Source organism: Filicampus tigris, chromosome 15, assembly GCF_054856515.1.
Source record: "Filicampus tigris isolate MCC_2025a chromosome 15, RoL_Ftig_1.0, whole genome shotgun sequence".
In the NCBI taxonomy this organism is placed as follows: domain Eukaryota; kingdom Metazoa; phylum Chordata; class Actinopteri; order Syngnathiformes; family Syngnathidae; genus Filicampus; species Filicampus tigris.
Window position 1 is genome coordinate 3,303,311 of NC_141231.1, and position 13,612 is coordinate 3,316,922.

The 13,612-nt window shown below is 39.6% G+C and overlaps 1 long non-coding RNA gene across 1 annotated transcript; it reads left to right on the top strand.

Moving 5' to 3' along the window:
• Positions 1-11,022: 11,022 nt before the first annotated feature.
• LOC147135155 (uncharacterized) lies at positions 11,023-12,692 on the top strand. Its single transcript, XR_015089754.1, has 3 exons — positions 11,023-11,346; positions 12,381-12,482; positions 12,577-12,692. It is a non-coding gene; the product is annotated as an uncharacterized LOC147135155 (long non-coding RNA).
• Positions 12,693-13,612: the final 920 nt, after the last annotated feature.

A 13,612-nucleotide genomic window follows, 5' to 3' on the forward strand; every position in this document is an offset into this window, starting at 1 on the left:
TTCGTCGATAAGAATGCAATTTTCAATTTTCTCTTATAAGGCATGTCTCTGAGTCCCATTTAAATATTCGTCTACGTCATGTTGTCAGAACCTTCAACAATGAAAAGAAAGAAAAGCCCATTGGGAAAAGATTTGCTGCGTAATATAAATCTGACTTTGTAAGTCTTGATTGGCGATACTGATTGAATGAATTTATTCGAACAGCCTATTCACATATACAAACATATATTTTCCATACAAATAAAAATGTACATATCGAATGCTGTGGCTGGCCGAAAGGCTTAGCGCTGAAGCTAATAGCTTATAAATGCCCTAACCCCGCTAACAATTTTAATTTCCTAAACGAAAAATTACTTTCCCCCTAACCTCTTCAAATGACATACACACACACACACACACCTATGCAAAAATATACACCTTACACACATACGTATGCACGTGCATAAACTCCCACCCATGTGTATACATATATATATATATATATATATATATATATATATATATATATATATATATATATATATATATATATATATATATATATATATATCTTAACACTGAACCGAGTATCTAATGACCAATACGTGTCATCTATCAAAACAACTGTTTCAATATATAGAAATTAACCTTTCAGTTTTTATTTTTCTAGTATATTAAGTATGAAATCTCTTTTGAAATGTACCGCTGTTTTACTTACTTTAAATTGGGCCGGTAGACCATTCCACAAAATAACACCCTGAACCGATATACAACAATCTTAAGTGGTATCTATTTATCGACATAAAGGGCTGTAACCCCCTTCTTTTTTAATGGCTCTATTTATAAAATTGATGCTAGACCCCTCCAACTCAAACTTCAACCCCTTTTCTGGACATAACCAGGTTTCACAGATAGCTACCACACTGAATGGTGTAGAGAACTGGGCGAGATAGCCTTTAATATTTTGAAAATGTGTGTATAATCTACGACTATTGTAGTGTATGATTGATATACAATGTTCCCTAGCTATATTTACTATTATTTTGATCTTCAGTGTAATCATTACAATTTTGTATTCCAGCATCTAAAAAAAAATCTTTCTGGATCAATGTCTGACTTTATATCATGCTTTATACAAAGCAACCCAAATCAATTACTTCCAGCTCTAAACCCTCCCCTCTCCAATACACACCCTCACATCCACTATTTACAAAACTTAAGTGAGAAAGAGAAAAAAGAAAAGAAAGATATAATAAAATAAACTCATAAACAACACAGCATAATGTTCTTTTAAAAAGGCAACCATTCCCGTCTCCTCAACACAGGAGAAAGCAAAATCCAATGCAAAACATTTTTTTAAAAAAAGCATTTGAGTCATTTCCATAAATAAGAAAACTTGTCCTACCATATTTTTGAACGGATACTGAGGTCTCATTGAAACTGGTCTAACTCTTCCATATTTCTGATAATCAATACGTTTGCTTATTCTGGCTTTCCATTTAACTTAATGTAGATCTTGCAATTTGAGGACCATGTGGACGGGATTTTCTTCTCGTAACAAAGTAAGCGGGCCCTCCTAGCGATTTCTGCATTCTTTTTCGTCAAGTGCTCATTTATGTATACATCTCTTCCCTTAAGTTGGCGACCTTGTTTTAATAGGGCCGTTTCGGACTTTATATTTGTGAATCATAGAATCACTGCGGGTTTGCCCGATTTTGGTCTGCGAGGAAGAAGATGAGATGCTTCCAGGTTGTGGGTATCCAGCGTTATTCCCTTGGTCAGGAAAAACGCGGACACCTGTCCTTCCTCAGAGACAGATTCCTGCTCATTAAGTTCTTCCCCGGTTTGGCGTGTAACTGTGTATGCATAACATCTCGATCTAATGTCCAGACCTTAGATTACCACATCATTTAACGCGTGAGTATTGTTCCAAATCGTCGACGTGGCTTTCCAACAACTTGATCCATTCATCCTTCTCTGCATTTTGCGTCTCGAGGGATTTCACCTCGTCCATCAACCCAAGAAAGACTTTCTGTTGTTGACTGATTGCAACAACATCCACCGCGAGCGATTCAATCATTTGTTTCAAACTTCAAAATCTTCAATGACCACGTTTTTTTTCGGTGGCATTATGGCTTCTTTATTGTATTATTTGTAATATTGTGTTTGTGGAGTATGAGTTAAGAGGCAAAATCCACCCGCCGTCATCCGTCTCCGGTCATCATGAATCACTTCTTGAATATATTCTGAATGATGAATGCAAACAATGAAGTTTATTCTTTGAGAGGCTCCCATTACTCCAGACAGGGATCCTGGCATAAAACACGCACTGGTAACATTGTTTTCAGTGGAAAAAAAACAACAGAAGTTGTCAGTAACAATGGCAACGTAAGATGGCTACCCTCTGGCTTCAGCCGTGAGAGGCCTATTGTTAGTCCATTCATGTTAGTCCGTGGCCATGGCATACCAGTGTACTGTGAGAGATCATCAGGGGTGTTGCGCCAAATAATTTTTTTTCTTCAGAAAATTACTCCTATTAAATGCATGTTTGTTCATGAAGCCCTCAACACAAAAGGAAAGGCAGAACAATGAAATGCCCTTCCATGATTCGATGGCAGAAGGTACTGTAGAGTAAACCTATGTACCTTAGAATAAGTCATGACTTCCTGTGAGTAAATCAGTTTCGTGTCCAATTAACCCAGATTCAGATTCAGTCCAGATTTCACGCTTAGTAAGTCAATTTGTAAGTAAACAGACAAGATCAACATTGCTTCAATATTCCTACTTGTGACATTGTGCTGTTATTTTCGTTTGGTGATGTGCCATGAGATCTTTGTAAAGTAAAATGGGTTCCTTGGCTCAATAAACATTGGGAAGCGCTGTGTTATATGATGTTCTGGCCATAATATAGAGATTATGTCAGCATGTTTGTGGCTCACCCTTAACATTGCCTGTGTTGCAGAATTTCTTTATCCAGGGGAGACAACACCTTTGGGACAAAGAATTTTCATGTTCAGACTGAATACCTCCCTGAGGACTTCCAAACCACTATGAGCAACAACATTTTGCTTTGTTTTACTCAGCTGACTTCTGCTTGGTCAGCATTCCAAACCGGAATTTGTTCTGAACTGCCTTACCCGAATGAATAAAGGTTAAATATTAATAAAATAAATACAAACAGTTTTAAAAGGGAAAAAATCCCCATCTGAAGGCTTGTGGAAATAGGACTGCAACATTGCACTCTGTATAGAAAAAACTATAATTCCATTTGATTTCATTTTACTGTAAATTCGTATCTACTATATATAATGTATTTACATTACGTGTGTGTGCATGTGTGTGCATGCACATTAAACATAAAGATGACTGACTCAGATATGCCAACATATCCATGATAAAGAATGGTTCAGTTCAATTCATGTATTGCACATTTTCATCTCTGAACGGATATTAATGTCTAAGGGGAAATTAAACAGGTGTGTATGGTGTGTGTGGGGGTGTGTGTGTGTGTGCGTGTGCTTTTTATTTGAGTAGTGTGGGGATCCGCAGTGAAAGCATAGTTTTGTAGGGGAAATACCAATCCTTCCCCACCAATATGAAAGAGACAATGATGAATATGTGCTTCTTTTATGAAGCACGCCAATGGATCTGACTGTTGTTTCATTTTGTCAAGCAGTGACCCTCACAATGCACAATGGGGCTGTGCTGATGCACACAAAGGCTGTAAAGGCAGAGCCCAGTCATAAGGTGAGCTGGTAGGCTCGCTCATATCAGGATGCAATAGTTCTATATAGCAAAGGTCTTTCATGTGTTTGCATGCACAGAAGCAGCATTTTTCCAAAGAATTTCAAAAGCTCAAAGCTACAGAGCTTTCTGTGTAAAAAAAACCCTATCCTAGGTTATTAAGTGAAACCAACAAATATGGGTTGGATGAGTAAAAAAGAATGTGAGAGGAAAATCCCAATACAAACTTGAAAAAGGCAGCTATAACATGATTACTTCTGGGACAATAAAATCCGGGACATGGTCAAAACCAATGTTTTAATGTTTTATATATTTATATATATATATATATAAATGTTTTTTTTGTTGTTTTTTTTAAATCATCGTCATGATCTTGTTCAGGCACATGGTCATCACGGCCAAGCAGGTAACTTAACCTTTTTATTTTTTTTTCGCTATCTTTTCTCTTTAGCTTTCTTTCACTATACTGCTGACGTAAACAAAATAAAATTAAAATGAATAAAAACAAACTCAACTACTCACTTTTTAAAAGTACTTAAAAAAATCCAATACTGTGTGAAAAAATTACATTCGATAGTCCATTTAATGTCAGATAATATAAGACTTTACTCAGTATTCTACAAGGTGGCTTAAACTAATTAAGATATGCTTTCAGGTGCTTAATGCAATTAAAACTGACAGACAAACATTTCATTGCAGCCCACACACAATTTCCCCAACTGGATTCATTATCTATCACAATGGTGGGACTGTGCTCTGTCATTTTTTTCAAGCCGAACCAAACTGTAATCGTTAGTCCCTCATGTTATTTTAACTGCCCTTCCATCATCATTTCCGTCAATAAATTTCACCGGTCCACCAGTCCGTCTATCGTCAGTCCGTCCCTACTGCATACAGTAAATGACTGTGTTTACATGCAGCCAATAAACGTTTTAAAACCCGAATATATTGGCAGTATTCAGGTTTTTAAAAGCCATGTAAACACGCGTAATAACTAGAATGACCAGATCCAAACTCACCAGATGTGGGACTGGGAGTATGCTTGTGGGGGACATTGTGGAATGCAGCTGACGCTCACGATTGACACCAAAAATGCATATGACACAGCTTGTCAACTGTTCAGTAACATATAATATAATAAACTGTAACAAAATAATAGATCTACCAATAAAAACACAGAACACAGAATTGCAGTTGAAATTATCTGCAGTTACAAAAATACAACACAAACTGCAAGTAAAAAGGTGAATCTCTGAGACAGTAATATCAATAGGACAGGGGCGGAGCCAGAATGTGGCTAATGGGTGGGCCTGGAAAAATCAGGGTGGGCCTGGATATTTCTCTAACTGAGCACAATCCTGCTATCCCGACGCATCGTATATTCAAATAAAATGACAAACTGAATAATATGAAGTTCAGATTTTCCTTAGACAACCACAAATATGGCATTCTTAATAGTCAATACAATAAAAAAACACAACGAAACACAAATTCAAAAATAATTTCATAAGAATTTACAAAAAATGTAAAAGTATATTTTTTTTCATGAATCTCACTGATCTCGCAGTCTGTCAATCTGGGTGGGCCTGTGCACACCCAGGCCCACCCATAGCTCCGCCCTTGCAATCAGAGCTCACAATAAAGGCTGAAATAGTCAGTCTCGTTCATATCTTGAGGTAGATGCACTTTAACAATAGTCACACTCGCACAATAGAACCTTGTCAAATCTCAAGTCAACATGTAGAGCATGAAGTGCAGTAACAATTTACTACAGTAACAAAGACAATCCAAACAAAGACAGGCTACTGCAACTACTGCAATTCAAATTATTTTCAAATTAAACAGCCACAGCACAAAACGAAAATAAAACAAGAAGTATATCCAAAATAGTCAGGAGATAGCAATACTGTAACTACAATCAATTCAGTTGTAAATAAACGTGTCCACCATAGCAGCACTATGCACTCCCAGAAGCAAGGAAAGCACTGATGAAACACTTTAGGTTATGTCCATCACAGCTCAAGTCTTTCAGTTTTCTCCATAACAGCAACAGCAGCCACAAAGTTCACGGAAAGCTTTATCTGACTTTATCTGGCTTCACCCACGGGCAATGAGTTCCCAGACCTTGTTGTGACTGTGTTTCATTTTCTTTGCAGTCTTCTTACTTTCTTTAGAGTCCTCCATTTTCATTAATTCATCACAAACGGATGGAGCGTGTCGCTAAAATGCTCGTTTTTGTTCGTTTATGCTAGGCGTATCTTTATAGACAACTACAGCATTGCCTGCATGTGCGCCCGACTGTTTGATTGACAGCATACCCCTGCCTCTCACAGTCCCGCACTCAGACAGTCACACCCGCCCGAACACCATACTGCCCCCCCACCCACCCCCCACCCCCACACACACAGCCCGAGAGCCGCCCCTCTAATAGCCTCCACTGTGTTGCCTGCTCTCAGCACACGGGCGTTTAATAAAAAAAACAAGATTTTAGATGCACGTTTGAAAATTGGGGCTTGCCGATCAGACATGCGGGACAGCGAGTCAATTTGCGTGACGCATGAAAAATCATTAAAATGCGGGACAGTCCCGCGCAAATCGGGACATATGATCACCCTAGTAATAACCCGAATATGCCCTTATTCAGGTTTTTAAAATTCCGAATGTCATGCCTGGGTTACTCCCTTTCCAACCGAATATGCCTGTGTGTATACGAAATCGGAATATGCTGAATGCATAGGACACACTGCCCATGCTCAACCGCAAGGAATCTTGGTCTTTGTAGTACAGGAAGTGCTTGTATGCATGTTGTCCCAAATATTGACTGCATGTAAATGTAGTTATTGTTACCAGAGCTGGGCACTTGACCCTTTTTTGCCGGTCCGTCCTCCGTCCTTGACCTGGGTACCCTTCCATCCTTGTCCCTCTGTCCTTATTCATAAAAATAATAATCCTCCAACCCCGTCCGTCCTCAAGTGATTCTGTCCTCACATTCCGTCGATCTGCCGCGCCCCCAAAAAAAGATCATTAGCTGAGTAATTTCCTATGCACATCCATTTACCGGCTGGAAGTATCATGAGTGGATTGAATTGTTTACAACTGTTTAACCAAGACACAACATAAAACCGTCGTGATGTGATGAAGATGAGCATGATGAAGATGCCGACTGGAGCAAGCCAGGGGACATCAGGAGAATATTTAAGGTTGAGTAATAACACAATAGTATTGTGTTTTATTGCAAAACGTTTGCGTCTAAGACGTTTTCATTTTTTATAAAATAATTATTGCAAAATAACGCAAGATTATTTTAAGAGGAAACAAGGACTTCCACTTCCGGATCGTTTAAATGTATACGCTGGTAGATATATTTAAAGATGTCCCATATAAGGACATACTTCGCATGCAAAGGGATAAGGTACTAAATGTTAACAGTCAGTTCACAAAACAAAATAGCTATCCCGATTACACACACAAGACAGGCTGGCCGTGTTTCTGTCAGTCAGTGGAATGGCATCCTGACTCATGCGGCATTATCCATGGCCAACATTTAAACATGTTTTGAACTACTAGAGGGCAGAATATACATGTGCAATGTGACTACTGGGAAGTACATAAAAAGCGTTGTGCTGGCAATTAATGAAGGCGGCTCCGTAGAAGAGAGCATGCAGTTGTCTTGCTTTTTAAAAGAACCCAACACTTCCGTCCTTGCTTAGTCCGTCCTTTTTAAAAGACTTCTCATCCTCCGTCTGTCAGTCCACAAAATCGGACGGACGCCCGTTCCATCCCAAGGACATTCCGGAATGCCCAGCTCTGATTGTTGCTTCAGCACACTATCATAGAGATCAGTATTGGATGCATTGATTGGATAAAACACCATAACAGACCAAAATAATCCAGTTCAAAATTCCAAAAACATATGGGGGGACCAGAACATTCCAAAGTATAAAAACAATCCTAACTGGCTACAACAACCATACATGAGAGTAATGTCAGCAGTTAATAGAACTAGCAAGCAGAAGCACATTTTATGTAGAAAGGATAATCTGCAATTACTGGAAGAACATGTTCCCTTAATTACAATATTTATAGAGATGATTTTAGGTTGCCATTGAATTAAATGCGTCCCATCTGCATCATTAATATAAATACAATTAGTACATTTGTCAAGTTTGTAATGATTCATTCATTCAGTGATTGTCTTTAGTTAAGAACTGGCATGTGAGGACTCTTAATTTACAGTCAAACTAAAGTCTAGAGCAACTATGCTTAATTTATCACTGAATGAGACCATTTCTGTTAACAGAACCCACAGAGCTAGCATGAGCCTACCCATTTTTCAGCGTTCCAATAGAATTTTTTATCTCCCCTAATTCACTTTCAAGCACCTGACATATGCTGTAAACATCCTTCAAGGGGGAAGTCAACACAAAAATTTCCTTCCCAATAATATGTTCTATGCAGTCCCACAAGTCTAAACAAGACATTCTAATTAATATTGAGTTTGTTTAATATGAGTTCAGCAGTAAGATCCACCCGCTTTTGTCCAGCTCAGGGGGCAGTCATTTTGCCACTTTCCGTCGACTGGAAATGACATCCGAGCCGCTCAGGGCTCAGGTAACGACCAATCATGATTCAGCTTCAGAAAACAGGTGGCCGTGATTGGTCGTTACCTGCGCAATTGTGATGTCATTGTCAGTCGACAGCAAAAGTGACGAAATGGCTTCCCAAGATGGCTTGAAACAAGTGAATTTTGCTGATTTACTCATATTACACAACCACAGTATCAATCAGTATACTGTGTTTAGACTTTTGTAGGCGCATAGAACATTTATTGGAAAGAAAATTTGGGTTTGGGTTGACTTCCACTTTAAAGCCAGGCCCACCAGAGTGATCTAAGCCAGGCAGCAGTCCTCAGCATTGATCAATTAACAGGAACAGGAGGTGACTCTGGATGGGAAAGACATGACAAAGTTGGCCAAGCAATGGTCAGAGGGGACAGGATGAGATAGGGATGAAGATGGACGAGGTGAGGGAAGAGAAATGACAAAACCTTGAGGAATACATTTAAGGCAGTGATTCCCAACCACTGTGGTGGGTTCATGGCCGAGGGAAATGATCAAATTTCTGGAAAATTATTTATTTATAACAAAGAATCTATCTTTGTTCATCTATCTACTGTATGCCAGCAACTTATTGTGAAAGACAGAACAAACAAACAAATATGCGTTAGGTAGCAGAAAGTATATAATTTACATGTGTATCCACTTTTTGTAACATATGTGTTTGGTGGAGTGCTGTGTTTTTTTTAAAAAAACTTAAAACAGGCCCTTGTGCCATGGCTTGAAGGTTGGGAATACTGATTTAAAGTGGAAGTCAAGTCATAGGGTTTCCTTGTAAAATATATTTTCTGCTGCCAATAGTCTGAACACGGTAATCGGATTTATATTACGTTTGTGGAATAAATTAAGCAGAAAAATCCACCTGTTTTTATCCATCTAAGGTGGCAACCATTTTGCCTTGTAGTGCCACTTGCTGTCAACTGAAAATGACAGTGCCTTGGGGCTCGGGTAACGACCGTCACAGCTCACCTGTTTTCTGGGTTTGGTCCTGTGACATCCGCAACAAAGGCAGATGCAGGTTGATCTAAGTGCAAGAAGCAAGTCAAGCAAGCAAGCAAGCGCTGTTGAAAAGTATTTTATTTGAAAAATTTCCAAGACCTTAAAAATAATAGTGCAAGACACATTGAGTGAGAGAGCTGCTGGTGCTGACACAGGGACCTGGCAGGAGGATCAACCCCCTAAAAATGGACAGTTGAAACAACCACACTGTTCATACTGAGAATTCTGCTCTTCTTACACTAATGAATCAACTGTTGTCTGAACCCAAATGCACTGCACAACTAATGAGTTCTTTTCTGGAGGATAATTAATTGGGTCAGCTTCATTCTCATTCAAAATGTAAGCGGAAAAGCTGACGTTCTTTTTTTTGACGACGAGAAGTAAATGCCAGTGTAGTTGAGTAATTTACAACAAAATGAGCAATGTATAACAGTTCATTTTAAGCAAGTTTTAACAGTTCATGAGCACTATAATACACAGTAAGTCTACATCAAAAACTGAAGGATTAATTCAAATGCCCATTGTGACTAAGATTCAAGGTGAGCTTGAAAAGAGGACAAAGCTTAAAATGTCAAGATGACTCTGATGATTCATCCATTTTTATAATGTGAAGAAAGTCTCCGGATGAAGAAAGACTCCAATTTTTGTTTACACAGAGTGCTTCATCTTGCGCAATTTCAAAAGCGGAAGTTGAAAATACCTGACCAAATTTTTGTTTAATAAGGAGAGGTGGATTTAGACAAGATGCAATATCCATCCATCCATTATCAATACCACTTATCCTCACAAGGGTCGGGGGGCATGCTGGAGCCTATCCCAACTGTCTTTGGGCAGTAGGCAGGGGACACCCTGAATTGGTTGCCAGCCAATCGCAGGGCACACAGAGACAAACAAACATCCACACCCACAATCACACCTAGGGGCAATTTTGAGAGTCCAATCAATTTACCATGCATGTTTTTGGAATGTGGGAGGAAACAGGAGTACCCGGAGAAAACCCACGCAGGCACGGGGAGAACATGCAAACTCCACACAGGGAGGCCGGAGCCGGGATCAAACCCACGACCTCTGAACTGTGAGGCGGACGTGCTAACCAGTCGACCACCGTGCCGCCCATACAATATGAAATATTCATTCATTCATTCACTATCCATACCGCTTATCCTCACAAGGGTCGCGGGCGTGCTGGAGCCTATCCCAGCTGTCTTCGGGCAGTAGGCGGGGGACACCCTGAATTGGTTGCCAGCCAATCGCAGGGCACACAATCACACATAGGGGCAATTTAGAGTGTCCAATCAACTTACCATGCATGTTTTTGGAATGTGGGAGGAAACCGGAGTACCCGGAGGGAACCCACGCAGGCACGGCGGGGAGAACATGCAAACTCCACACAGGGAGGCCGGAGCCGGGATCAAACCCACAACCTCTGAACTGTGAGGCGGACTAGCTAACCAGTCGACCACCGTGCCGCCCACAATATGAAATATGATTTTAAAATGTATTTTGTGTCTGTTTGATGGTTATTGTTTTGTTTGATGCAGGTAAGTTTGCTGCTTGACTCCTGTATTTTGCATCAGGCATGTTTTTGGTCATCTAATGGGTCCTAATAGCGTGCCGGGTGACGTCACATAGAGTGGTCACAACATAGACTGGAGACAAGTATACCTGTAGATGCATGCTCGCAGACGACTCCTTGTTAGTGCTGCTTGTTTTCTGCCCGTTTAGCTCAGAAAGAAACATGCCGAGTAAACATTGCTGACATGGAACTTGCAGAAACAACTCCAAACACTACGACCGTCCACATATGAAGGATGTATTCTTTGTTCGTTTTCCGAAGCCAAAAACTCAGAGGGATAAATGTTAATGATGAGTCAACTTGTACGGATGTCCGAAAGACCAATTTAACGCCAGCAAGGTGAAGCCTTTTACCTAAGCATTTGTTTGAGGGCCATATGGTCCCACAGATGACAATCCCGATCCCTTGCCGGCCACTGCCCGCATCGTAGAGGTAAGCCATTTCGATCATATTCTTTCTTTTTTGCTTGGCCTACTTGGCCCTACTTGACTCTTCCTGCCTGACGCTAATGAATGACAAGGAAAAATGTCAAGCCAGACTGTTTGGGGTGCTCCAGTGATCTCCCCCAAATTCCCATACACGGACCGACCGATTACTATTTGGTCTGGCCGGACAAAATGGCGGATAAACGGACGGCGGAAGGGTACCCCGGCTGTAGGCGGAAGGCGATAAACGAACAGCGAATTTTTTTGTGAAATGGCCAACTTTGTCATTTAGTGTAGGCCAATGCATGCGGCGCTTTCATCCTTATGTTGCGGCTTGCGAAAATAAATAAGTGTCCAATAGAAGTGCATGTTATTTGTTCAAAAACATGTAACATTTCTTCTTATGTCTTATGTCAAAGTTCATGGCCACTTTCATAAGTTCATGGCCACTTTCATAAGTGGTTCTGGATTGGATACCTATCGGATTTTTTTCAATGCGACCGCAGTCTGAACCGCCAGGTCGCATACATCCGACATTGACGTCCGGAGCCCAAAATGCATTCCGAGCAGGCGCAGGGATCAGTGCTAACAGCGAAGAGATTGACTCTCCAGTTGTTTTTAGTAAAAGTATTGACTTTATATTTGACTTTAATTTGATCCCACTTGAACCATAAAGTGGACATTTACAGTATGGTGATAGTAGTAATTCAGCCACGGCTCGATCGGCTCATTTTTTTACACACGGTTATGATGTGATGTCATCTTTAGCGACATCTCCATGAAATGAGATTTTTTAAAAAAGCCTCACCTCATCATTTCCTCCAAATACTGTATTTCTACCTCTTACCGAATCGCCCAACTGTCAAAATGCCCCGACACACTGCATCACATTTACTTTCGTAAACACTACATCGTGACTTATTCGGCGCATGCGGGTCACTTTTGGGAAGCATATGATCACACACGAAAGAGGCCGAGGTCACATTTATAATGTAATGTGAATGCTTACACCAACATTTTTATTTATTTATTTTTTAAAAGACAACATCTTACGGTCCTGCGTATAGCTGAAAGTGACTTCCTACAGCCCTGATTTGTAGACGCTGTGCGCAGAGGTTCAGGAGCAGAAGTCCCATTAACCAGGTAAAATAAATACATCAGGCAGTTATTTTGCAAATATTTATGTTCATTGTTCAGTGAAATAGTGCTCTTTTTTGCATTGTATTTTTAAATTCAGGTCAAGGCTACACGCAGGATGAAGGCTCACAGCATTTTTGTTTGCTAGATGGAAAATTTAAGTTCAGCTTTTCAATTCATTTGAAAGAGACCTTCAACTCTGCATTTTTAGGGGGGGGGCAAGAGTTCAAAATGTGTTCATTCATCAAAAATAAAATGTAATTTTCTGAAACATGGATGGCCTGCATGGATTTCATAAGCAACACACAATTTTACAAGTGTAAAAAAAAAGAAAAGAAATATATATATATTTTGTTTCTGCTCAACATTAGAATTGGTGGTGGTGTTTTGGGCAGAAGGATTAATTTTAGCACATGTATAGACCAACAAACACAATATATATATATATATATATATATATATATATATATATATATATATATATATATATATATATATATATATGCTAACATCTTAATTTCATATGTTAAAAAGTGTTTGCGGTTTGTTGTTGATTTGTTTTCCGTGGAACCGGGTCGAAATGGCTCTTGATGGTGGAAATGGTGTTAAAGGTTGCCGACCCCTTATGTAGGCCCTATGGCATGATGAACTAATCATGAATACAACAGAAAAGTAAAAGCCTCTGGGAAAGACCCATTCTAAATCCGTAATGCAATATGAGCTGGATTATTTATTTAGTTCTGTCATCTTCATTTGTTAATCTGTTTATTGCATTGATTTTCCATTTCTGGTGTTTTAATATTATTGACATTTAAACCTCACAAGGTTACATATTACTAACTGTCCTGTGTTCCAGGTTCAAGACTGAGAGCTCAAACTCTCAAGTCTGAATATCTGGTTATTATGCCAAATATAGATCCGGGATTGATTGTTTTGGCTACACAAACATTTAAGTGTACGTTACAGATGGAGCCTCTGCTTGAGTGTGATGTTTAATGAAACTTTGACACAATGTCTGAGATTTGAATGTGTTCGAGCATGACGGAGAAAAGAAGTTATCCCAGCTCCTAAAAACGTACCTCCTCGGGTTCCAGCTTTTCCTAAACAGCAGAAGTGTCACCGTCTATGCGCCTGAT